At 53.1% G+C, this 14,266-nt stretch overlaps 1 long non-coding RNA gene across 1 annotated transcript; it reads right to left on the bottom strand.

Annotated features, from left to right (window-relative positions):
- Positions 1–1,851: 1,851 nt before the first annotated feature.
- LOC128775891 (uncharacterized) lies at positions 1,852–2,939 on the bottom strand. The gene is made up of 2 exons (XR_008420847.1): positions 2,617–2,939; positions 1,852–2,324 (listed from the first exon to the last, which is right to left on the bottom strand). It is a non-coding gene; the product is annotated as an uncharacterized LOC128775891 (long non-coding RNA).
- Positions 2,940–14,266: the final 11,327 nt, after the last annotated feature.

Genomic DNA, 14,266 nt, shown 5'->3' with positions numbered 1-14,266 from the left:
TAGGGAACCACCTTGGGTTAGCAGACGTCCTGGCCCCTCACCCACCCCCCCACTGCCCACTGATTTTCTTCTCCAGCTTCCGTCTTCTCTCAGACCCCGTACCTGAGGCCCCTTTCACATCGACAGCCCAGTGCCAGGATGCACCCTGCGTGGCTCTGCACCCCACCCACATCCCCACCCCCCAGAGCAAACACAGGGCCAAAAGCCGCCCAAAGCAGCCGCCTTGATTTACAGTCAAACGTAAGCACTGCAAATTCTATTTTATTTCCCCAGAAACACATGAAAAACTTGGCAATTTCATTTGCTGACACAAATCTTTTTCTGTCTGTTTTTCTTTTTTTTCCATTATTCCTCCCTCCCCAGTGCCCTCCCTCACCTCCCACCTCCGCCCCAGTCACTCGTACATAAAATGAAAGGTTGCAGATAAATGAGGAGGCAGGGAGATCGGACAAGATGACTCATCTAGAAAATCATTTTCCTTCTGAATCTGCATCGTCTCGGGAGCGCACATCTGTTATCGTGTGTCAGGGCCAGGAGGAGGCATTCCCTGGCCCCTGACTTGTCTTTGCTGGGGACCCAGAGGGACCGCCCACTGTAAGGTTTGGCCAAACTGGGGAATCCGTAGCCTCTGCACCCATCATCCTGAGGGGCTGGAGTCGTACAGGGGTTTCTCTTTTAACCAGTCTGCCGGCTGATTCCCTCCCTTCTCCCAGTTCCTCCCTGCCCCACTCTCCGGAAACCCCACCGGACCAAGTCAGACATGTTTGGTCACACCAGGTAGGAAAGTCTCCCTGACCACCTCCCCTCCTGTTCACACAGACCTGCTGAGGACAATGCCACCTCCATCCACGGCACAGCAAGACCTCAGGCCTCAGAGGGCCACAGAAGCCTACCAGATCCTTTGCGAAAGCGTTCTCCCTCTAACCAAATTTTTGGATGTTGGAGTTTGGCGGGGGGGTGGGGGGGGGGGGAAGGAGGTATTTGGTAGCTTAACACTGCTTTTGCGTCTGGGGACAGGGTCGTCAACCGACTTGAGGGGTATAGAAACCTGATTAGGAGGGGTGCCTGGGGGGCTCAGTCGGTTAAGCATCTGACTTCGGCTCAGGTCATGATCTCGCGGTTCATGGGTTCAAGCCCCACGTTGGGCTCTGTGCTGACAGCTGGGAGCCTGGAGTCTGCTTGGGATTCTGTGTCTCCCTCTCTCTCTCTCCACCTCTCCCCTGCTGGCACCGTCTCTCCCTCTCTCTCTCAAGAACAAATAAGCATTAAAAAAAAAAAAAGAAAGAAAAGAAAGAAAGAAACTTGATTAGGATATTTCACACATAAGAGGAACTCATCCCGTTGACCAGGGCCTGGTCAGTTGGCAGTTCACGGACCTGTCATCTGTGACAGCATCAGCACCGTTCAGAGGCTGGGGGGAGGGTGGAGGGGAGTAAAAGCTGGTGGGAATCTAAAGTGCCCCCCACCCCACCCCAGCATCCTCCTCAGGTCTGCAGGGGAGATAAGCAATCTACTCAAAGAGTTCTGAGGGTTTGATGACGGTGGTAATAATACGATCCAGGCTCTTTCAAGGTCACTTTTCTCCCTGAGAGCCCTAAATAGCTTCACAAAGCCTGTCTTCTCCCAAACAGTTCTATAAAGGTAGAAATTGATAGGAATTGTGTCATTGAGTTTTATAACAAAGTTGAGGCCCAGAGAGGTTAAGTCATTGGTCCAAGATCACACAGCACGGTAAACAAACAACCTGAAATTGACAATTTCTTAAAAGTTAAACATGTATCTAACATGCAACCCAGCCATTCCGCTCCTAGGTATTTATCCAAGAAAAATGAAAGCGTGAAGACTTGAGCCTAAATATTTAGAACGACTTTATTCGTAATAGCCGAACACTAGAAACAACTCAGACGCCCATCAGCAGGTGAACGGATAAACAAATTGTGCTGTATGCCTACAGTGGAATACTGCTTCGCAATAAAAAGAAACGAACTACTGATCCATGAGCAACGTGGATGAATCTCAAAAACATTATACTAAGTGAAAGAAGCCAGACTCAGAAAGAAGAAAAAAAAAAAATAGTACATACTAGAGTCTCCATTTATACAAAATTCTAGAACATGCAAACTGATCAACAGGGCTAGAAAGCAAATCAGAGGTGGCCCAGGGAGAAGAGGGACGGATTCCAGAGGGCAAGAAGAAACTTTCAAAGGGGATGGGAATCTCCGCTGCGGGGACCGCTTAACGGATGTACTCATACGGCCAAACTCATCAAACTGGACACTTTAAATATGTGTAGCTTATCCGAGGCCAGTTGTGCGTCCATAAAGCTGTAAAAAAAAATAATGTACAAAGGAGAAGGGGGGACCAGGCAAAGAGGAAACAGAAGTCGGAAAATGAGGTGCTAGAAATGAAGTTAGCGTGCAGAACGTCCGATGTGAGGCACGCCCCGAAGTTATTTCTTGAGTTTTCGATCGCTAGGAGTGAAAGGAAAAAAAAAGGGAGGAAATGATTTGCACACAATAAAACAATATCCACGAAGCCACTGTTGGGGAAAAGCCCGGCAGTTTCCCAGTCCTGAGCGCGTGAGGCGGCCGGGCTCACGACTTCCCTGAAACGTACCTATGCACACACATTAGTGCTGAGATTCCTCAAAGTCGGCCGTGTGCTGTTGCGTGTTTCACAACGGCCGCTTGGGGAGGGCAGGCCCGGGTTGTAACGCTCCCCGATGTCTGTGGTATAAACACTCCCCACCACAGCCGATGTCAGGCTACCCGAGTCGAGTCGAGGAGCGCAGACCCGAGAAGAGACACTGGGGAGAACAGCATCGGGGCGCTGCGCCCCCCACGACCCGCGTCAATCGCCTCGGAAGCGCAGAAAACAGCCGACAGGAGGAGAATAGTCAGGAAGCGGCGAGTCTTGAGACAGAGCGTGCTTGTTTTTGATGCGATGTCATTGTTGGCTGATACAATTTAATTTTTACTGATGGCTTGCCCGTAAAATTCCTCTAGAATTAGATGTCCGGATCCGGTCCTCGCCGGCACCGGCATGGCCACGGGGCCGCAGCTAGGGGGCGTGACTGAAACCAAAGTCCCCACGTGTCCCCAAATCCTGAGGTCGGAGGCGGGTGGCGGGAGGCAGTGACTGAAGCCACCTGTCAGACACAGATGTGGGTGACAAGGCGGGCAGCAGCAAGGCAGGGGTCCCCCGCCTTTGCAGTGACGAGGAACCAGTCGGTGGCTCCCTGGAGGCCTCAGGGAGGGACACACGAGCACCTCTGAGTACTAAGTGCGCGGGCTTCGAGCTGTGCACACACTCTCAGAAGCGCCCTCATCCCCTGGGTGGCTGGCCACAGACTCACAGAGCTCGGGGGTAGAAGCCCAAAGGGTCCCTAACGCACGTAAGCATCCTTGGCAGCTAGCCCATTACCCCCGGTCGTTCACCCACCGCAGACTTGCCGAGTGCCCACCCGATGCCAGGCACTGTGGGGGGTGCTGCCCAGAGAACACTGCACAGGACAGCAGTGATCGGGAAGATTAAAGTCCACTCCGCCTGTGATAAAATGACACCAGGGCCTTGGAGCCGGACCAACCCAGGCCTTCTCTCAGCTCTGCATCACCCTAGCCATGCGACCTCTGAGCCTCAGTTTCCTCACCTGTAAAATGGGCCTGATAACCCCTCTGCGAGGCAATATTGAAAATCATCTGGGACAGGGCCTGGCTCACAGCAAGCGCTCGGGTGAGCTTGGCTCTGACCTCCAAAGCCTCGGAGAGAGAGAGTCCGATGTCTTCTGCGCGTGAGATTCTTCCCCCAAAATGGGAGCAGGCCTCTTAATGATAATAATGATGATGATGATACCACAGACCGAATTTTGTGCCTCGGGGATTATTCTGAGGATACCGTCACTATGTAAAGTGCAAAAGGGAGGCCCAGAGAAGTTGAGTAACTTCTCTGAGTCACACAGCTAGTAAGTCATGGCGCCAGGACTTGAGCGGAGGAAGCATCTTCTGAGGTGGTTTCAGGTATCACGCCCCCTGGCTTCCCCCCACCTCCCACAGCCCTCCCCAGAACTGGACTCCCTGCTCCCCACCGGGTCCCGCCACCCAGGGCTGGCGGTCCTGGCCCGTCTCCACACTCACCCCACCAGCGGCTCCCAACCCCAGGGCCCCGGAACGCTGCCTTCCCACTCTCCATCCTCTTGGGCTCCCTCTGGTCCAAGGCAAACCATGTTCTAGTAAAGTTACTAAGTATCTTTTCTTGGAAAACACTGAGACTATGTCACTTCCCTTTTCTTAACTGTCCTTCCTTGTGTGATACAGTGGCGGTCTATTTTGGGCCCTAGTTTTAATGTCCTCAACGGACAAAATAAAACTTTTGCCCCCCCCCGCCAGGTGGTCCCAAGATTGAGACAGGTAGACTTCGCCAGTCGTTGAAAGCCCAAAGGCCGGGGGACTTGGCTGTCCCCCTTCGGCCAGACCATCCCTGCAGGCCCCTCGAGTCCTGAGACCCCCTTTCTCTCCCGGATCCACCCCAGCGGGCTGACCTCATGGAGGACACCTGCCTTTCCTGGATTGACTTCGGAGCGGCTTCCCCAAGAGTTCCAGAAAGAACCACCCTCGCCCCAACCACCTCCCGGTCCACTTGCAAAAATGATCTGGGCCCTTCACCCACTCGCCAGGACGAACCCTTGCTCCTCAGGTGTAGGGTAAGGGCAGAGGGGACGGGCTGGCCGGGAGGGGCCCCTGCCTCTGAGAGCAGATATAAGCCTTCAGCCCCGGAAGGAGGCAAGATGGGGGTGACCCCGAGAGCTCGGCCTGGGAGCCTCTATGCCCAGCGCTCGGGACAAGGGGCAGGGGAAGGGACAAAAGGGAGCCCTGCCGCCAGAACCCCGGGCGTGACCCGGCAAGGGGGCGAGGGGACAATGCCGGGGCCTGTGGAAGTCGCAGACAAAATCCACACAGGGGCCTTTTTGTCTCCCCTGACTTCAGGCCCTGGTTGAATCCCCGACCTTCCTCTCACACCGTCACACGTGCACACTCACACACACTCTCACATCCCACCCCACAGGTGGGGCCCCGGGAACCACCTTCCCTGCGTCGGGCCACACACCGCGACGCAGGCCAGCCCCGGCCCACCGCGCCCCCGCCTACTCCGGACTGGGGGGCTGGCCCTCCTGTCACTCAGGGACAGACCCGGCTTGCGGAACACGAACCCGGAGGGCGATCTGATGCTTGTAATCATTCTCCAGCGTCTGGCCTGGCTGGGGAACAAAGCGAAGTTAGCAGGGAACAGAGCTGTGGCCGGTGAGGTGAGGTCAGACGACTTATCCAGTGATCAGCCTCTAAGTGGTGGCGCCCAGAGTGGAACCCAGGCAAGCCGACCCCCAAGGCCAAGCCGATGAATGAAACAGTGGGCACTCGGCGTGGGTGCGGTGAATTTTTAAAGTTCCCTGAGTGATTCTGGTGGACAGCTGGATTTGAATATATGCATCCCAGATGGCCAGTGTTCCCACCCAAAATTCCAGTGGATGCTGGATCCCCCCCCCTCCAAATCTACCCCCTTCCTGATTCCTGATAAAATAGCCATCACGTGTGGAAAGCTGACTCTGAGCCAGGCACTCGCACTGTTCCACTTTGCACAAATGGACTCACTGAACCCTCCTTTGCAGCCCATTACACGGAGGAGGAAATTGAGGCACAGAGCAACGAGGTAGCGCAGCCGCAGGAGGCGGGGCTAAGGCAGCTCCCCCACTCCCTGGGCAGTGGCCTTGGTGCTGCCCCCCCCCCTTCCCGGCACATCCCTGGGCTGTCAGGGGTGGCACAATAGCATTATTGAGCGGTGTGATTTTTATCTTGACAGGTGGCCCTTTCACAATTGCAATTTCCCCTCCAGAGCCCGAAGCGGAAATGAGAAGGGGACAAAAAGAAAAGAGGATGACAGCGGAGCCTGATGGATGTGCCCGGCTGGGTCACACCTTGAAACCAGAACTCGATCCTCCTTCGTCTGCACAAACAGTATGGGCGCAAGGCGGGCAGGAAGCACAGGCCAGCCACCCCGCCCTGGCGGGAGAGCTTGGTGCACCCGGCCTAGCGGGCACCCCCCGGCCTGGGGAGCGAACAGGGGGCGGAGGCAGGGCAGGGTCCCGCGGGCAAAGTCATGGAGGTGGGGAGCGGGCAGCGTGACAACCGTGGGCGGCTGGCACTGGGGAGGCACTGGGGAGGACACCAGGGCTGGAGGGAAGCCTTTTAGGTCACCACGCCCCTCCCGCCTGGGAACCACCTGAAAGACGATCAGAAACAGAAAAACATTCGCTAGGGGGCCTTAAATCCCCCGAGAAACCCAGATCAATGCACCCTGAAACCCGGCCTATGCCTCTCAGTCGTAGGCTCCCCCTGATGGGATACCTGTCGAGAGGATACAGAGGTGGGAGCCAGTCTGCAAGGGGCTTCCAGGAACGAGCCACACACACACACACACACACACACACACACACACAAAGTGCGACACCAGAAGGTTATGGTGCCACAGCGCCCAGCAGGTGTGTGTTTGATGAATAGGCATGATGATGACACTAATACCAGTAAAAGGTAACATTTAACGACCATTTACTGTGGCCGGACACATACGTGGATAATCTCCTGTCATCCTCCCAACAACCCTATGATACAGGCAATCGGTAAAAGCCCCCACTTTACAGATGAGAAACTGAGGCCCAGAGCGGTTAACTAACATGTCCAAGATCACACAGCCGGTAAGTGACAGAACAAGGCTTTGGGCCCAATCGCCTGGCTATCGAAAATGAATATGGTCAAGGTTGAAGATTCAGAGGACTGAGACAGGGACCAGTCAGGGGTCACTGGAGATGTCCGTACAGAGCAGGGGGGATCTGGGTGGAGAGGAGACCGTGGCTTTGCCCCTGCCCTGTGACCCGCCCTTCAGGAACGCTAAGTACCCCTCTCTTTGTGGATACGACTCATCTAACTGGTGACTCCAGCTGGCCAAAGCCAGCCCGTGGGGGAGTGGAGGCACGCCAGGGGCTGGAACAACAGGGAAAGGGCCTGGCGTGAGCAGAGCCTGCCCCACGCTCCTGGGGAGAACGGGCCGGGGGGTCAGGCTGAGATTTGTAGCCTGCTCTGGGCCCCTGAGCGGATTTGTAGCCTGCTCTGGGCCCCTGAGCGGAAGCGTTGAGGGCAGGAAAGCAGACAGTGCATCGAAAGCCCAGCGCTTCGGCAGAAGTCAGCTGCCCCTGGGCTCGTTAGGGAATCACACGTCCCCACTCGTGCCGACAAAGTGCCACTCTTTCTGAGCCACCAGCGTGGGCATCTTCTGCCGTGTTGGCCAACTCGGCATCCTCCAGGGCCTCCACCGGTGACCTGTGGCTCCCGGGAACTCAGCCGTAAATCGTCACCCGCACCTCCAGGCCGTCAGCCAGCCCCTGGGAAACGCTGCTGAATTTACGAGCTCCAAAGTCCAGCTTCACTGGCGAGGGAAGAAAGGGATAGTGTTGCCCATCAGGGACCTGGTGCTCAGAAGCCATAAACCACGTTGGTGACAGCCGCGTGACGGGTCGAAGGCCCTGGCGGGTCATTTGCGCTCTGCTTAATGGCCACAATGATGAGGCAGTCGCTGTTTGAGAACCCCGGGTGGGCCACTACTGAAGCTCTAAATCTGTCACAGGAGGTTTAAGGAAGGAGCCGCCTCTGTTCATCTTCTTTTCGGGGTGCCTGATCCCAGCCTTTTCATTTTTCTGTCTTGTTCCTTCTTGTCGGTTCTACCTCGGTCTGCAAGATGGCCATGGCACCCTCAACACACACACTGAATTCTAACTTGGGGACGCAGGGAGGTGACAGCCACTGCATTTCCCAATCTTTTTAAAAACTGTCTTTGGAACAATAGTTTGCTGTGTTCCAAAGCACTGGGACTCATCTCCGATGGGGCAACGCGTGAGGAAGGAGGGGGCGAGGAGGGGGACAGCTGAGGCAGCCACAGGAGGCGAGCCAGGGGGCAATACCCATCAGGAGGCCACCACCAGGAAGGTGGGATTCTTCTTATCTCCACTGGCCCTGCCAACCACAGTGTGGTCTGAGCCACAGAGCCTTGATTCCTCTCCCCCTGGACCCCAACCTCAAGCCCATCAAATGGCCACTGAAAGCAATTGCTACACCAGTCCTCTTGCCTTGCGCTGGGGCAAAAACTATTGCAGTCTTAACCAGGGAGTAATCTCATATTACCAAAAGCAAAAGGTCTTATTTGATCTGACTGTGTGTGTGTGTGTGTGTGTGTGTGTGTGCGTGTGTGTGTGTGTGTGTGTGTGTGTCAGAGACAGAGAAATTAAGGGCAAAAGGGAGTATTATATGAACGATCCGTTGGCACAAGGAAAGAAAGATCTAGCATCTCTTGGCAGGCTGTGAATGCCCTTTAATTAAGTAATAAATTTGGAACCAGAGAACTGAGCATCAGTAAAGAAACACTCCGTTTAATTACCCATTCATCTGTTTGGCACCGGCCGGGGCACCTCTGTGTCCCCGTTGCCAAGAAACACCAGCACATGGGCACTGAGGATAGAGGCTGCCCATTCCAGCATGGTTCCAGCTCTTTCTGTGTTGAGAGGAAAAAGCAGGGGCCGAGAGGGACAGAGGCAGGGAGACAGCGACAGCACAGAGCCACCACTATAATCCTATCAAAGGGCTCTGGTGACCGTAACCCACCAGACACGGCCAAAGTGGTTTGTCACCAGCACCCAGTGGACCTGACTCAGAAGGCATTGTTGCAGATTTTCCCAGTGTGAGGCCAAAAGGAAGCGGGGGGGGGGGGGGGGGGAGGGGGGGACAAGGGGGGTCGGGGCGGGGGGGGGGTTGAAATGCTGCTTTTCACCGTCTCCAGCTCTGCCTTGCTATTAAGGAGCAAACCGGGCAGCACTGACCCCAAGTGCAGCCCAGACTCCAAGCCATCCCGGTGAGCAGAGCAGCGAACCCTTCCTTCCGCCACAGATTCGGAATGAGGGGGAAAGCAAGGCGGGGATCCCAGGGGGCACGCCGGAAACCAGGAGCCGAAGGCTTCAGGATCCTATTTCTGGGTCCTGGTGGACCCGGGGGCTCCGGATGTAACTACAGAACTTGGGGCTTTGGGTCAGCCCAGTGGAAGCCACTCACAAAGCTCCCCCCACCCCAAGCCCTGAGGGGCCACGTTGAAAGAATTTCTGGGACGAGGGAGAGACCCCGGCTGATGTGAAACCGGGATCCAGCCGCTCACTGCATGATAGGCTTCTGGGAATCTGTGGTTTGGGTTCTGGGACATTTCTAGAAACCAAGAGAAGAGCCAAGTGAGAAAGCTTTGGGGCACCAGAGAGGGTCTTTTGGGTCACTAAGGTGCCCCAGGAGGGACTGAGGAATACTCATCCATGAGGGCGCCCAAACCGAATCGCTTGTTTCCAGAACTTTCTTCCTCAGTGGAGGAGTATGGAGGAATATGTATTTCTGGAGGAATATATCTTAGGGGGGAATATGTATTTCTTTCTACAGAGGGGATATGCTAATATGATGGACCACATCTTTCCTGCTTTGGCCTCTGATTCCTAATAGCTGCTCATGTAAACAGCCCTCGCTCACCAGACAGCCTCGTGATGTGTCAAGAGTAAATGACTCTGAGACAGCAAAGGAGATTGCTTCAAAACACGCTTGACTTTAAAAACGGAGGAAAGGAAAGCGTTTGGCAAGGGACATTTCAGGTTTGGCCAGATCCGGGCCTTTGGAAATATATCTTGAGACATTTCACCAAACTCAGAGCGAAGCCAGCAGGGCCCGGCTCTGGCCATGACAGGTTATTTGCAGCTTGTTTCTTTCCGAAGCAATCTTCTTCTATCTGCGAGCTAAGCTCTTCTGACCCAGCCTGATTTCTGCAGCTGTTACATGCAACGCCTCACCTTCACGATCTGACAGGCATTTGGAGACAGCTCTGGCAGGCGGCAGGAATGCGAGGGCCTCAGCTCCAGTCTGAGCCCCCAAGGACCCCGGCCGGCTCTCTGCATGTTCCAGAGGCTTCCAGAACAGTGCCAAGGAGCAGCACGCACACAGGATGCGGCAAGTCTGAGCTCTCCCGGGCGGGGCCCAGGCAGGCAGCAAAGTCCTGCCCGTTCGAAGGCAGTGCCGTGTGGGACCCTCGCTCTGACAGGCTCGGGACGGATGACGGGAGCGCAGACACAGGCTAAGAGAAGCGTCAGCTGCAGGCCAAGTGGAGAAGACGTGTGGTCGAGCACTCAACCACACCACCCACTCGCGGGGCCCCTGCATGGGAAGTTCTCTCTGTGTCCGGATCATGGACCTTTGGGCCCTTCTTACACCCTCTCTATCTTTTTTAAGTTTTGCCATCTTCCTACGCCCCCCTCCCTTTTTTTCCACCCTCTGTTAAACCTGCTTCGGGCCTGCTGCTCTCTCGTGCCTCCCTCATCCAGGAACCTGCCCATCCAGTAGATAACCCCGCGGCTCGCAGCCACTCAAGGCCATCAGCTTCGCCACACAAGCTGGAGGTCACCTATTGGGGACAAGTTTTCCAGACCCTTCCAAGAGGTCAATTCAACAGGTAAACAAATCCCCGGAGAATGTGTCCTTTGAACCTGCCTTCCCTCCAGGCAATGTGGTTTTAAACGCTCTGTTTTCCACCCTTGATTGGGAAGGAGAGGGGAAGATTTTAGGCCATAAAAAGAGTCCAAAAATCAACATCTTAAGCCACATACTCAAGGACCCTACTCTGCCTTCAGCACCTCCTGCAGAAAATGAGGCTGGGGGGTGTTGAGACCTTCAGGGAAAGTGTTTCTTCCCCCAAGAACATTCACTCACACTTTTCCTATTATTTCTAATTTGTACACCTGTCAACACTTCGCGAGACAACAAACAAAATTCCAAGGAATAAAACAGCCATGTGCTCCCTGCTCATTTATTTCCAGATGCCCTTGTACAATCCTCTGTTCACCAAAGGGACCTTTTCCAGCTGCCCGAATCAGTCTCGGGATGGGGATTTTGAGCCCACTCCTGGGCTGGGGTAATTTGTTCTTCCACAGGCCAACATTAAAGGTTAAGACTCAGAGCAGGCTCTAACAAATTACCCTGACCCACGAAGCTTGTTTTTGTCTGATTTCCTTCCCGTCTCCCAAAGATGGCAAGTCGCAGGTACATCTGTTCTGAATATCGGCCTCTCGCCTTTGATCGTCTGCCCTGTGTCTCTCAGATGTTCAGTCAGAGCCACGGCCCGGGACCGCCACGCCTCAGACAAGGCTTCTGGCTCCTCTTGGTAAAGACCTCGCTATCACTTAATGGACTAAACAGGGAACGATTTCTAGATGATTAATTAATTAGGGTCCTACTAGGAAGGATAATAATATAATAACTTAAATAAGACTGCAAGGCCTAGCAGCCGGTTTATAAAAAGAATCCCCAGAATAGCACGATTACAAAGACATTCAAGAAAAGGGAGCTTGAAGCAGTGAACCCAGCTCTGACTCCTGCCAGGCTTGGTTCAGGGAGGATCAAACTCAGGGTCCAGCGTTCAGCCTAAGAGTTGCCTGCCTCCTCTGAGCTGTTTCCTCCGTCAGATGAATGGAAGGATTGAGGTATATTTGTCAGGGCTGTTGCAGAAATCCAATGGATGAATGAAAATTGTTATGAAAATTGCCCAGGATAAAACAGGCTTAAAATACATGGAAAATATCGCGCAGGAAATTCCGGCACAATAGCTAGCTGGTACGAAGGATGGAAATACGTGGAACGAGGTCTGTCAAATATGGTCCTTTCTGCTTTATCAGCAAGCATCTTCTTTTTCATTGCCCTTTTAATCTGCACATTCACCTCTAGGCCTTGGAAAGTAAGTGGATGAAAAGTCCCAACAAGAAGCAGCTTAGTTGGGGGAGCCTGGGTAGCTCAGGGGGGGTAAGTGTCCAATTTCAGCTCAGGTCCTGATCTCGCAGTTCATGAGTTCAAGCCTCGTGTTGGGCTCTGTGCTGACAGCTCAGAGCCTGGAGCCTGCTTTGGATTCTGTCTCTCTCTCTCTCTCTCTTCCTCCCCTGCTAGCTCTCTCTCTCTTTCTCTCAAAAACAACTAAAGATTTTTTTTTTAATTTTTAAGAAGCATCTTAGTTGATTACAGATGAATAAATACTTGTTACTTACAGTTGAGTAAAGGTTATTCTAGCTAGTAGATTTGGTGGTTAGTATTGCATTTGTGGGCATTAGCATATTACTGAGTGGTCCAGAAACATCTCAGTGCCTCTCTGTGCCTTACCCATACTGTCCTTTCTGCCCTCCCCCCATCCCCCACACTCTCGGCCATATCACTACTCAAGGTCTCCCACCTTGGGTCCCTTAACTGCCCTGGGGCTGGAGACCCAATCCCTCAAGGTCTTGCTAGATAACTCCTCATCTAAAGACCAGATAGTAAATATTTTCGGCTTTGCAGGCCATATAGTCTGCAAACTCTACCTTTGCAGTGTGAAAGCAGCCATAGACAATATGCCAATGAGTGTGGCTGTGTCCCAATAAAACTTTACTTACAAAAACAGTTGAGGGGCCGAATTTGGCCCAAGAATCTAAAAGTTCTTAGGTGTTTATGGATTATAATGGTTACTATGTCGGATCTAGGGGCTTACTTACTTCCTGGTTGGGGCTTTTCATACTTTAAGTCATGATCAGCGGGAGACATTTTAGACACTGGGAAAGTCCAGTATAAAAGACACCTAAGACATAGGTACCTTTTAGTGCCTTTTAGTAACAGCACATGAGTCTAAAGCCCACCACACCTTGTTGCCTATAACGCTGGCATTTTCAGATTGCAGAAAGATCTCAAGCTTGAGAGTGCATCATAATCACCCAGAGGGCTTTGTTAAAACGCAGATTACTAAGCTCCAGTCCCAGAGTTTCCGATGCAGAAGCTCTGGGGCGGAACCAAAGAATTCACGGGTCTAACAAACCTCCCAAGGCAATGCTGCGCTAGGTGTCAAAATCCTGAAGGTATACTGCCACCTAGTGGATAGTTATTAGAAGTACCCAATGCCATCTCTTCCTTTGATTTTGAAGTGTACTAAAAATTAATCTTTTGTTGTGGAGAAGAGTCAGATTCATAAAGTCAATCTGTCATTTGTATACTGGCATGCCACAGCCATATTCCAAGCTTCTTTAAACACATAAGGTGTCACATTACTTAAAGCAACATGGCGGCAATTTTAAATCAACTTAAACCAGAAACAGATTATTTTCCACCAGGGAAAAACACTTTAAATATCTAAATAGAATAAAGCCGCCGCTGGCTCTGTTCTCTGGCCACTCTCTCATTTCCAGATGCGCACACTTTTCCTGAAGGGCACAATCCACACCCCAGCCTTCCAATCCGCTATTGATGAACCACCTCGACCCGGTGCAAGTGATACATTTCAGCAGGAGACGGGCCAAAATGAGCCTGTTTCAGACCCTGGACTTTGTGATCTTCGCACGCACAGAACAGTAGCGATGGTAAAGGGCCCTGGTAATGGACAACTGTGTAGATATTTGCACGCCAACATACCCAAAAGGCAATGACCCGCTCCCACCCAGCCATCCGAGCAAAAGACCTGCGTCTCTAACTCCACCTGGCACAAAATAAAGGGAACTGCGGTCGCCAACGGCAGATGACTTGGGATTCCAAGCTTGGCGAGCTGCTGGGGTCTTGTCAGCGTGGAGAAACATATTAGGGCTGTGCTACAAAGCATGGCGTGGCACCAGGAGTACGGAAATGACAGGGACCGGAACGGTTTTTGGTGCCAACAGTTTATATTTGATCTCCAGATGTGATGCAGCTGACAGCTAATTAGTTTGACTTAGATCTACACGGATCTCCCCTTCTCTTTCCACACATGCTGTGGGCATGCGAGTGTGAAAATGTGTCTGCCTGGGGTTGCGCTTTGATTGAGAATTCTCTGGAATGTACACACTTGGAACCCCTGAGAACGCTGGAGCCCCGCACGTGGAGCATCTGGCGAGACAGGCTTTTTCCCTCCCGCCTGGCCGGACAGCAGGTAATGCGGTGGCATTCTTTACTCGAGTGGCTGGTTGCAGCCTCACAAGCTGGAGCACATTGCTCGGCCTCGTGTTCCTGTGAACGAGGCCACCGTTAACTGCAAGGCTCCGTGGTCAAGAGCTACTGATGTGAATTCCGTGGCTACTAATGAAAAAGCGATTGTGGTACTTGCGCGGGTGAGCTGTTCGGGAAGAATGCGAAAGGCGCCGAGCGAGACGGACGCCCCGGCTGAC

This window comes from Panthera pardus, unplaced genomic scaffold (genome assembly GCF_024362965.1).
Source record: "Panthera pardus isolate Hobbes unplaced genomic scaffold, ASM2436296v1 HiC_scaffold_11, whole genome shotgun sequence".
NCBI lineage: Eukaryota > Metazoa > Chordata > Mammalia > Carnivora > Felidae > Panthera > Panthera pardus.
This window is presented reverse-complemented; position numbering and strand designations above follow the sequence as displayed.